This window comes from Callithrix jacchus, chromosome 7 (genome assembly GCF_049354715.1).
Source record: "Callithrix jacchus isolate 240 chromosome 7, calJac240_pri, whole genome shotgun sequence".
NCBI classification, from domain to species: Eukaryota; Metazoa; Chordata; class Mammalia; order Primates; family Cebidae; genus Callithrix; species Callithrix jacchus.
In genome coordinates, this window is record NC_133508.1 from 46,432,938 (window position 1) to 46,445,489 (window position 12,552).

Consider the following 12,552-nt stretch of genomic DNA (forward strand, 5'->3'; position numbering starts at 1 on the left):
TAATTCCCTTTACATACCAAGTTCGAAGACAGATGTAACTAATCTGTGGTGTCAGAGCTAACAGCAGTAGTTATGCAGTTAATGGCCAGGAGAGGGAAACTCATATGGGAAACCTCTGAGTGCACACACTTTATTTCTTGACATGAGAACTTAGACAGGCATGTTCACTATGTGGAAATGCACTGAGCTGTCTATTTACAATGTATATTCCTTCATGAAAACATATTAGACTTAAGTCTAATTCACAAAATTAAAAATAAAAATCTAACTAAAATTAAAGTCTAATTCACAAATGCTAAAATTTACATAAACATATACACATTAACATGTATATGCATAAAGTATTTCTGGAAAGATACAAGAAGCTGGCAACAACTATTGCCTCTGAGGAGGAGAAGCTTGAAACAACTTATGCCAAAAAGAAAGAATGTGAAAGATCACAAAATTCAGCCTGAAAGGACAGGCCTGCTGGGCTAGTCCTGCTAGAACAACTTGAGAATCAATACATTTTATTAGTAATAGATTAGAAATTACAAAGAAAACCAGAAATCATGTATCCATGCTGATATAGGTAAATAAATAAAGTGAATAGTTGCTCAATAACTGGATTGTTTCATAGTCACAGAGCACCTTTCCACAAAATATTCACTAATTACAAAGGACAAAAAAGTTGAGACGGAGTCTCATTCTGTCGCCCAGGCTGGAGTGTAGTGGCACCATCTCGGCTCACTGCAATCTCCACCCCCCCAGGTTCAAGCAATTCTCCTGCTGCATCCACCCGAGCAGCTGGGATTACAGGCACTGGCCACTGTGTCTGGTCCTGTTTTTTTTTTTTTTTTTAAAGACACTGTCTTGCTCTGTTGTTCAGGCTGGAGTGCACTGGTGCAGTCACAGTTCACTGCAGCCTCAACCTCCCACCCTCAGCCTCCCAAGTAGCTAGGACTACAGGCCTGTGCCACCAAACCTAGCTACTTTAAAAAAAATTTTTTTTGGCCAAGCGCAGTGGCTCATGCCTATAATCCCAGCACTTTGGGAGGCCGAGGTGGGTGGATCACCTGAGATCAGGACTTCAAGGACAACCTGACCAACATGGCGAAACCCCCACCTCTACTAAAAATACAGTAAGTAGCCAGGTGTGGTGGTGCGCGTGCCTGCAATCCCAGCTACTTGGGAGGCTGAGACATGAGAACAGCTTGAACCTGGGAGGCGGACGTTGCAGTGAGCCAAGATCACGCTAGTGCACTCCAGCCTGGGTGACAGAGTGAGACTCCATCTCAAAAATAAAAATAAAAAAATTAAAAGCCCTTGTTTCTTTTTTTCAGAGACAGGGTCTCACTTCGTTGCCCAGGCTGGTCTCTTAACTACTGGCTCAGGCAATCCTCCCACTTTCGCCTCTAAAAGTGCTGGGATTACTGACTTGGCCCACTGTGCCCACCTCCAAAAAGTAACTTTATAATTAACTTTTGGCCCTGGTAAACCCAATCTTAATCAAGTGATCAAAGTGAATGCCAGTAACAGAAAGAATCAAAACTGTACCCTGCTTGGCAGGATACAAGGAGAAGATCTCTAACCTGAATCTAATAATGAAGAAATACCATGCAAATGCAAATGCAAAATGAGAAACAATCTACAATGTAACTGAACTGCAATCTTCAAAAGTGTCAGTCATGAAAATCAGGGAAAGACTGAAGAACTGCTCTACAGTGAAGAGGATTAAAGAAACATGGTAACTAAGTATAACCTCTAAATCTGTTAAGACACATTCCCTTACAAAAAGCATTGGAACAAAAGGCAAAATGTGTACAGGGTCTGAGGACTAGACAGTAACAATGTTATCAATGTTAATTTTCAGGTTTGATTGTTGACTTGTGGGCTATATGAGGAAATGTCCTTGTAAGAAACAAACACTCAGTATGTATCAGTGCATAAAGGGGTATTATTTGGCAACTTATTCTCCAGTGGTTGGGGCGGGAGGGGGGAAGGTTCTCTGTATTATACTGCACCTTTTCTATAGGCTTGGAGTGGGTTAAATAAAAGATTGGAGAAATAAATTTTAGTGCCAATAATAAAAATACATGGCCGGGCGTGGTGGCTCACGCCTATAATCCCAGCACTTTGGGAGGCCGAGGCGGGTGGATCACAAGGTCAAGAGATCGAGACCATCCTGGTCAACAAGGTGAAACCCCGTCTCTACTAAAAATACAAAAAGTAGCTGGGCATGGTGGTGCACGCCTGTAATCCCAGCTACTCGGGAGGCTGAGGCAGGAGAATTGCTTGAACCCAGGAGGCGGAGGTTGCGGTGAGCCAAGATCGCACCATTGCACTCCAGCCTGGGTAACAAGAGCGAAACTCCATCTCAAAATAAATAAATAAATAAATAAATAAATAAATAAATAAATAAATAAATAAATAGGTAAGTAAGTAAAATAAAATTAAATTAAATTAAATTAAAAAAATACATAATCATAGACACCAGTCACAAAAAGCCATTTTGACAAACAGACTTAAAACTGGGTAAATAAGTAAGAAAAAAGTTACATGTAACTGGAAGGATAAAGCATGTTAATGCCAGCCAGTCAAAAAACAGTTTCAGGAATTTAGTCTATAATAAAGATTAAATTTCAGAATAGCAGTGAAAGATAAACCATTTAATGAATTTCTTGAGATTCCTAGAAAGTCATCTAGAAAAAAATCAGGCTGTATCTATACCTCATACTATAGGACTCAAAATGATCTGAAATGATTCTAAATAGGTCAAAGATTGAAATGTAAAGAATAAAACCATAATAAAAAAAATGCTAATTAAAGTTGTATGAAGAATATATTGTTCATACTGCCAAATATCCAAGTTGATAACACTCTACTGGCCAGGTTATAGGAAAAGGGTTCTCATTACATTTTACAGAAACCATAAGCTGGCACAATTGTGTTACAGAAAGAGTAACTGGGCAACATCTACCAAAATTACAAACATTTACCAAAATTACAAACAAAGGTACCCTATTTCTCCAGCGGTACCACTTATTGAAATTCATTCTGAAGATACATTTGCAGATACACAAAATAACACAAACAAGTTATTTGCTGAAGTAATCCTATATATATTAAGGGGGACCAATGAAATAAACTATGAAAACTAATACAGTGGAATACCATGTAGGTATATATAGAAGGGAGGGGCAGAAGAGAAGGAAATTTTCTATATACTGATACAGAAAGATGGCTAACATACATTCTTAAGAGCAAGCTGCAGAATAGTATACATAACTTGACAGTTGTTATGTTTACTTATAGATGCATAGGGACACCTGGGAAGAATACATATGAAAGTAGTAACAATAATTACCTATGTGGGATAAGATTTCAGGAAAAAGAATTTGGACAAATAAAAGTCCAAAGATGGAAGGCCAACATTTCAGCATATCTTTTAATATTTTTTGGTGTTTTATTAATTTTTTTAACGTTCTTTTTCTTTTTCTTGTTTTGGTTTGAGACAGTCTCACTCTGTTGCCCAGGCTGGAATGCAATGGCACGATCTTGGCTCACTACAACCTCTGTCTCCCGGGTTCAAGTGATTCTCATGTCTCAGCCTCCCAAGTATCTGGGATTGTAGGTGCATGCCACCATGCCCAGCTAATTTTTGTATTTTTAGTAGAGGCGGGGGTTTCACCATGTTGGCCAAGCTGATCTGGAACCCCTGACCACAAGTGATCTGCCTACCTCAACCTCCCAAAGTTTTGGGATGACAGGTGTGAGTCACCACACCTGGCCTACTTTCTTTATTAAAGAAATTTAATAACTTTTTAAATTTTTATTTTTTGTCTTTAAAATTTTATTAAAATGTATTGCCTATTCAAAAACTCCTTTAAAAAACTCACAGGGTGTTTGTTTATGTCATAAGCCCTTGCTCTCTCTCCTCTCTTTCCATCCTAGTATATTGCTGCTCTTTTTTATGTGGCTAGCATTCCAGTGGATGATAGACGGTGTCTGACCAACAGAGTTGGAACCTGCACCAGCCATATACTGTTGGATAATAAAACAAAACAGAAATAAGCCTATGTAATTACAGTTGTCTATGCCAACGGTCTAATGACCAATCTTTTACACTTAAAGAAGTTACACGTTTTCAACTGCTTGTAGAAGAAAATCACACATTCCTTGGCTCTCCATGCATGTCATGATGATACTGATCACTTGACCTTAAAAATGCTCACAGTGTTTCTGAAAGTGAATAGGCATAGAGCCTTTAAATATGAAATCTAGAGTCCTTACTGAATGTAACATGTTCCACTCAATGCTAGTTTATAAAACAAGCCCTAGAATGAAAATAGCTTATTACCAAATCTTATTCATCCTGAGATATACTCTGAGGCTGGACATGCACTTTAAAAGGAAAAGAGGAAATCATTAATAAAACTTCCCCTGAAAGAAAGCAATGAGCACCTCTTTTTATCGTAGTACTTTTTGTCTATGTTTCCTACTTCCACAAACTCCTCTTTGATTACAGATTATGTCTTTCCAAGAAGACTATTTGGCAGCAAACTGCTGACAAAGTATTGATGGCAGGCCTCCTTACACACAGCCCATTAGCATTTCTATTGCTGCACTGCACACACTGGCATTATAAATCAGACACACTCAGTGTCATGCACAATAACCAAACAGTTACCTAACAACTAAGGGTATTACAAATCCATTGAACTAATCTTTGAATACATGCTGATAATTAAATTCCATTATGGTTTCTAACTTTAAACCTAAAGGCAGGCAACACTGAAATCGAGTGTCATCCACTGTGCCCTCACATATGCCATGAAATGTCATTTATATTATACAGTTCATTTCCAATTACTGAGTACACCAGCCAGAGCATCTATCACTTACATTAAAACAAGCAGAACCCAGCAGTAGAGCAGTGGAAGGCATCACATGGTTTAAATGGATTTCTCACCTTTCAAATATCAAGGGGTCCTCTTTCCTAGAACATGTCACTAAGGGGCTTGTTGGCCTTTTAACAAAGGAAGCCGCTCCAGTTGAAAGAAACATTCAAAAGACAAGATATGCTGCAAAGCACAGCTCAGAGCTAGAGACATCTGCCCCTTGTGTTAAAATATAAAACAGTAAAAGATCCTTTATATGAAAAATAAATACATGTAAAAACAGAGCTTTTGTCAAGGTTACTAACAAAGAATTTATATTAATATCTAAGGAGCCCTTGCTTAGACACATGCCCCACAGAAATTAGGAAGCCCTCTTGTCCAGAATATCTATTAATTTCCCAGTCTTTAAGACCAAAGAGACCTTTCTTAAAATCATTGCTTAGAGCCCTAAAGTTAAACCAGCCATCAAGCACAAAGCTATGCTCAACTGTGTTCCACTGTCTGCGTCCACGTCTGTTACTCATGCATAACCACCAGGATTAGTACAAGCTAAATTTCACGGATACGTAGAAACGCACATTCCAGCGCTCTGCCTACTACCATCACATGATGATCTTTAAAACAAGAATCGAGAAAACGTCCCTAATTCTGTGTTCAAAAAAGCTTTTACTGTCAAAAGAAAACTTTAATAACTGACTCTTGGTAATTAACACATGACAGAGCCACCACTAACCTATTAACAATATTGCCATATTCTATAATTTGAGTGTATAAATTAACTATAGAAGGAATTGTAGGAAATCATTTTCTAGCTCTACCATCAATGTTATGTCAGTGAGGCTAACAAGAGAAACCGTCAGTGTTCTAACTGGCAATAAATAATTATTGGGAAATAAATGAAACAGTGCCCAAGAAAATTCAATCTGACTACACAGAAGAAAAGATAGTGAAATCAACCCCTACGGAATTTACAGAGGCTACTGTCTCTGCATTAGTAAAAAAAAAAGTCAGTATCTAGTATCTATACCTCAAATCAGGCTCTAGAACAATGGTTCTTAACTTTTGCTACGAACTACCCCATCTCAAATGTGCATGCTATGCAAACCACTGCATAAGGCCAGGCAAGGTGGCTCACGCCTGTAATCCCAACACTCTGGGAGGCCAAGGTGGGCAGATTACATGAGGTCAGGAGTTTGAGACCAACCTGGCCAACATGGTGAAATCCTGTTTCTACTGAAAATGCAAAAATTAGTTGGGCATAGTTGTGCATGCCTGTAATCCCAGCTACTTGGGAGGCTGAGGCAGGAGAATCACTTGAACCCCAGAGGCAAAGGTTGCAGTAAGCTGAGATTGTGCCACTACACTCCAGCTAGGGAAACAGAGCATGACGAAAGAAAGAAAAGAAAGAAAAGAAAAGAAAAGAGAGAGAGAAAGAAAGAAAGAAAAGAAAGAGAGAGAGAGAAAGAAAGAGAAAGAGAGAAAGAAAGAGAGAGAGAAAGAGAGAAAGAGAAAGAAAGAGAGAGAGAGAAAGAGAAAGAGAGAGAGAGAGAAAGAGAGAAAAAACACAAGATAAAGGATGTTTAAAAACTAACCAAATATCAACAGCAAAATGGAGGGACACTTAGAAAATTAACTGACATTATATATACAATGTCAAGTAATTTGACATAATCTCTTCTTTAAAATTCACCGACCCATCATGTGAGCCTATGTATACAGCTCCTAGTAGCAGATAATGTAGGCAAACTTACATGAAGAAAGAATTCCATTACTATAAGCTATCATTAGACAGCTTATGTATCTAGAGAAAATTCATGAATAATAACTGAGGTGATTCAGAGTCCACAGAATAACCAAACAGCTTTAATTACATTTACCACATAACTTGTCCATATACAATGGAACTCATCTCATGCAATATAGTGAAAGCTGCTAGACAAGTGAGTGACAACAAACATGAAAGCTTTTATTTCAGTTCTAACGTACTGCATAATAAAATTTAAAAACAACTAAAATGTGGATTAAATCCAAAAACTAAAATTTCATTAAATAGCATCGTAAGATTTTCACGATCAGGTGCAGTATCTCACACCTGTAATCCCAGCACTTTGGGAGGCTAAGGTGGGTAGATCACAAGGTCAGGAGTTCGAAACCAGCCTGGCTCTACTGGAAATACAAAAAATTAGCCAGGCGTGGTAGTGGGAGCCTATAATCCCAGCTACTTGTGAGGCTGAGGCAGGAGAATCACTTGAACCTGGGAGGAGGAGGCTGCAGTGAGCTGACTCTGCCTCAAAAAATAATAATAAAAAAGAGTTTCACTTACTAAAAAAATACAGAAAATGTTTTCTAATCTGCATTGAGCTTTTTAAGTTGTAATTTACATGTGAAATGCAGAGATTTTTGGATACACTGTTTAGCTTTTATAAAGGTATAAGTTCAAACCCAAAACATTTCTACCACTCAAGAAAGTTCTCTCAAGCCCTTTCCTAGTCAATCCTACCCCTAGCCATAGAAAATCTCTAACTAGCTAGCTAATTTTGAAGACAGGTTCTCACTCTGTCGCCCAGGGTGGAGTGCAGTGTAGTATGATCGATCTCAGCTCACTGCAACCTCCACTTCCCAGGCTTCAAGTGACCCTCCTACCTCAGCCGTGCACCAAAATACTCAGCTAATTTTTTTTTTTCTTTTTTGGTAGAGATGAGGTCTCGTTTCAGTATGGGGCCCAGACTGGTCTTCAATTCCTGGGCTCAAGGTATCCTCCCATCTCAGCCTCCCAAAGTGCTGGGATTACAGATGTGAGCAATCATGTCCTGCTACTATTCTGATTTCCACCACAGATTAATCATAGGGTAGATTTATATTTAACATTTTAGGAAACTTACAAACGATTCAAGTGGTTGTATCATCTTCATTGCCACCAACAATGTATGAGAACTCCTTGCATTGCTGACATCCTTGCCAACATTCAGGATTATCCATCTCTTCCATTTAGCCATTTTAAAGGCTGGTTTTGGTCTCTTATTGTGACCTTAATTTGCACTTCCCTGATGACCAATAATGATAAGCATTTTTTCATGGGCCTATCTGCCATTAATATGTCTCTGTTTAAGACTGTAAATTTTTAAAAACAGATTTGGTCTTATACTATGAGTGCTGTTTGTTGGAAAGTATTTTTTTAAATGTATTCTGCATCCAATTGCTTTCTCAGACATACGAGTTACAAATATTTTCTTACAGTCGGAAGCTGCCCTATTTTCGTAATAATGTCTTTTGATAAATTCCAATTTTTTTCATTTATGAATAGTACTTTCTATCTCCTCATCAAGAAATCATTGCCTACATGAAAGTAAAGATGCTCTCCTGTTTTCTTCTAGAAGTTTTTATAGGTCTGAGCTTAAATTTAGATCAATGATCCATCCCAAATTAATGTATGGTACGAGATTGGGTTATATTCTGTTTTTCACATATGGATTATCCAGTTGTTCCAGCCCATTTATGAAAACATTTTTCCCCTTGAAAATAATTTGATAATATATGTGTAGATTCATTTAATTTTGCATTCAAGAGATTTAAAATACATCTTAGTCCACAGAATCACTGGCATTTCAATCTTACTTTGTATGGTATTACCAATATTGGAAAGTATCATTTCCTACTATTAATATATTTCATATTTACATGAAACAAAATATTGGTGTAATGTTTACACATTCAGATTGTTTTTTCCATTTGAGTTATGCAATTACATTTCTTAAATATGTAGTTATTTAATATGTATGCATATACATTAAAACGGTTGTGACACTTCTAATGGCTAATGTTCGTGTTTATAAAACATGAAAATTTTCAGCAATTGCTGGTATAACAGATAAAATGTATATAACAAAAATAATCATATAAAATGACACATTTCCTCAAATCTCCAACCTTACTTACCACACAGTTGCTCCTCTAGTTCAATGTAAAATTTTCCTCAGAAGTTAATATATTTTAAGTTATTATTTTAAAGAAAGAGGGTCTTGCTGTGTTACCCAGGCTGCAGTGTAGTGGCTATTCACAGGGCAGATCATAGCACACCACAGCCTTAAACTCCTGGGTTCAAGCAATCCTCCCACCTCAGCCTCCCAAGTATTAATGGCTGGGACTAGAGGCACCTTATCACTGTGCCTTTTTCTTTTTTCCTCTCTTTAAAAACAATTTTTGGGGGGGCAGGGGACACAGAGATGGATTTCATTGTGTCCCCCAGGCTGGTCTCAAACTCCTGGCCTCTACCTCCAAAATACTGGGATTACAGGCATGCTCTACCATACTCGGCTATTATAAGGGATACTTTCTAAACCATAAGGAAATTAGCTGGGTGTGGTGGCAGATACCTGTAATCCCAGCTACTGGGGAGGCTGAGGCAACAGAATCTCTTGAACCTGGGAGTCGGAGGTTGCAGTGAGCTGAGATCGTGCCACTGCACTCCAGCCTGGTCAACAAGAGCAAAACTCCATCTCAGAAACAACAACAACACACAGAGAAAACTGAAATCTCTAACATAGATACCAGGGAGGGTTAGTGGTCATGGTATAGAGAATAGCATATTCTCACCATCAAAGGTGAAATTTCACAGGCCAATTAGGGTATCAATTTAAAATGATAGGGTCAGGATCTCTTTTACATAAATCTGAGCCTGGCCTAGGAACATCCTAGAAAAAAATTACTTGCTTGTGCCTCTGACATGGACTAGACCACATCAATGGGGGCAGGGGACAAAAGCCAGTAAAGGATAAAATGATTTCTGTCTGATCTTGTCTTCAGTACCTAGTTCTCCCTCTTGGTTTATACATGGTGGCAGCCATGAGAGATAATCAGTTAAGATTAAAGAACTCAAGTGCCTGTGGTTCTGGAGCTTAGTAAAATTCTATTTCAATAAAAACTAACAAACTAGAAGTACTAGAAGAATGGTAACATTGGCTGCATAGTTTTAAAATGTCCCTTAATCCCCATATAAAAACAGATCAATTTGAGAGTCAAAGCAAATTCTTGCTGACAACATAACAAGATTCAGAAACAAGGCATCTCTACAAACCACAAAATATAAGCAGGTGGGAAGGGATAAACTACCATCAGCCATAAGATCTCTGGATATGAGCAGGAGAGAAGACAGAATCAATCAATGAGATATGGGATACCAAAGATCAGGAGGATCCTAAAATAGCTACCTTGCAATCAGGGAGGCCAAGGTATTAAGAGCAGTGAAACCTGGTGGGGTTGCCCATGCCGACAGCAGGTAAGAAACCCTAGGGACCCAGTAGGGCTAAAGGAACTGAAGTCATTTAGCCACTTTTGAGCTCTTCAAAACCAGCTCACAATAGCTCCCTGCAGGCACAAGGAGCCAAAGCACAGGAGAAACTACCAGCAATGGAATATAAATTCTGCAAAAAATACAAAATAAATTAAAGAAACAAGAAGATCCAAATGAACGTGAACGAGAGGAATAGAGTCAGAAAATCACAGCAAGCTGCCCTTTTTTAAACATTACATGAAAACAACAGAAGGGGGAGCTCTGTAAAGTTAAAAATTCAAGAAAATTAAATTCACATAAAAACAAGCAAAAGCAAAGTACATTGTATAAACCTCATATAATGTTACTATTTTAAAAAGAGAATATGGAATAGAATAACACCCCTATAGGCAAGGACAGCAGAACAACAACTGAGCTCATAAAAAACAAAAGACTATAATGTACTACTTCAAAACATGTGAAAGATATTAAATCTAACCATAATAAAGAAATTATTAAATTATACCAGATAATAGACAGTAACATAAATCAGAAGCAAGAAAACTCAGAAACGAAGTGACAGACATAAATAATTTCAAAACTGAAGCAATATAAAAGTAAGTGAACATGGCTGGCAATGTCTTAAGAAAAAGAGAGTCGGGTGCAGTGGCTCACGCCTGTAATCCCAGCACTTTGGGAGGCTGAGGTAGGAGGATCACAAGGTCAGAAGTTTGAGACCAGCCTGACCAACATAGCGAAACCCCGTTTCTACTAAAAATACAAAAATTAGCCGGGTGTAGTGACACGTGCCTGTAATCCCAGGTACTCAGGGGGCTGAGGCAGGAATCGCTTGACCCTGGGAGGCAGAAGTTGCAGTGAGCAAAGACCACAACATTGCACTCCAGCCAGGGCAACACAGCAGAATTCCGTCTCAAAAAAAAAAAGAAAGAAAGAAAGAAAGGGAAGAGGGAAGAGGGAAGGAAGGGAAAGAAGGGAAGGAAGGGAAGAAAGGGAAGGATGGGAGGGTAAGGAGGGAGAGAGGGAGGGAGGGAGGGAGGGAAGGGAAGGGAGGGGGGAAAGAAAAGAAAGAGAAGTCAGAAGAAAACATTTAAAAGTCAAAAGAAAATATGAAAAGGATTAAAGAGAAAGTGATAAATATTAAAGACAGGCACTGGGCATGGTGACTCACACCTGTAATCCCAGTGATTTGGGAGGCCCAGGCAGGAGGACAGCAGTTTGAGACCAGCCTTGACAATATAGCAAGACCCTGTCTCAACAAAAAAATTAAGAATTAGCTGGGCAGGCCAGGCACGATAGCTCACACCTGTAATCCCAGCACTTTGGGAGACCGAGGTGGGTGGATCGCCTGAGGTCAGGAGTTCGAGACTAGCCTGACCAACACAGTAAAACCCCACCTCTACTAAAAATACAAAAAATTAGCTGGACGTCATGGAGGGCGCCTGAAATCCCAGCTACTCAGGAAGCTGAGGCAGGAGAATCACTTGAACCCAGGAGGTGGAGGTTGCGGTGAGCCAAGATCTTGCCATTGCACTCCAGCCTGGGCAACAAGAGCAAGACTCTGTCTCAAAAAAAATTAAAATAAAAATTAGTTGGGCATGATGGTATATGCCTATAGTCCCAGCTACTCAGGAGGCTGAGGCAGAAGAACTGCTTGAACCCAGGAGGCAGAGGTTGCAGTGAGCCGAGGTTGCGCCACTGCACTCCAGCCTGGCACCTGGTGACAGAGTGAGACTATCTCAAAAAAAAAAAAAGATAAAGAAGTAATTATGAATCTGGACCCAGTGGCTCAGGCCTGCAATCCCAGCAGCACTTAGGGAGGCCAAGGCAGGTGGATCACTTGAAGTCAGGAGTCTGAGACCAGCCTGGCCAACATGGTGAAACCCCGTCTCTATTAAAAATACAAAAAAAATTAGCCAGGTGTGGCGGTGGGAGTCTGTGGTCCCAGCTACTTGGGAGGATGCGGCAGGAGGATCACTTGAACCAGGGAGGCGAGGTTGCAGTGAGCCAAGATTATGCCACTGCACTCCAGCCTGAGCAAAAGAGCAAGACTCCATCTCAAAAAAAGAAAAAGAAGAAGTAATTACAGGATATTCTAATGTTGTCACCCTTGTGTCCTTGAGAACCAGAAATCAGTCTGAAAGGAAAGAGACAGAGATGGAAGAGTTGACATTAAATAAAAACTCTGTAATCCTGGGTTTAAATGAGAAATATCAGCACGTTGTATCATTAGAACTTGTAAGCCATCATATACAGTATTTCCCAGCTCTGTCCACTCCAGCTATAGATATTTTCACATCTTTAGTATATAAATCAAGAGGCCCAGACATAATAAACAGCCCAGCAACAATGAGACCCAAATGTTCTAGATTATGCTCTTGAAAT

The 12,552-nt window shown here is 39.2% G+C and overlaps 1 protein-coding gene across 11 annotated transcripts in view; it reads right to left on the reverse strand.

The window, feature by feature from the left end:
• RERE (arginine-glutamic acid dipeptide repeats) overlaps window positions 1-12,552 on the reverse strand; it is a 466,088-nt gene that overhangs the window by 217,552 nt on the left and 235,984 nt on the right. The window lies entirely within an intron of this gene.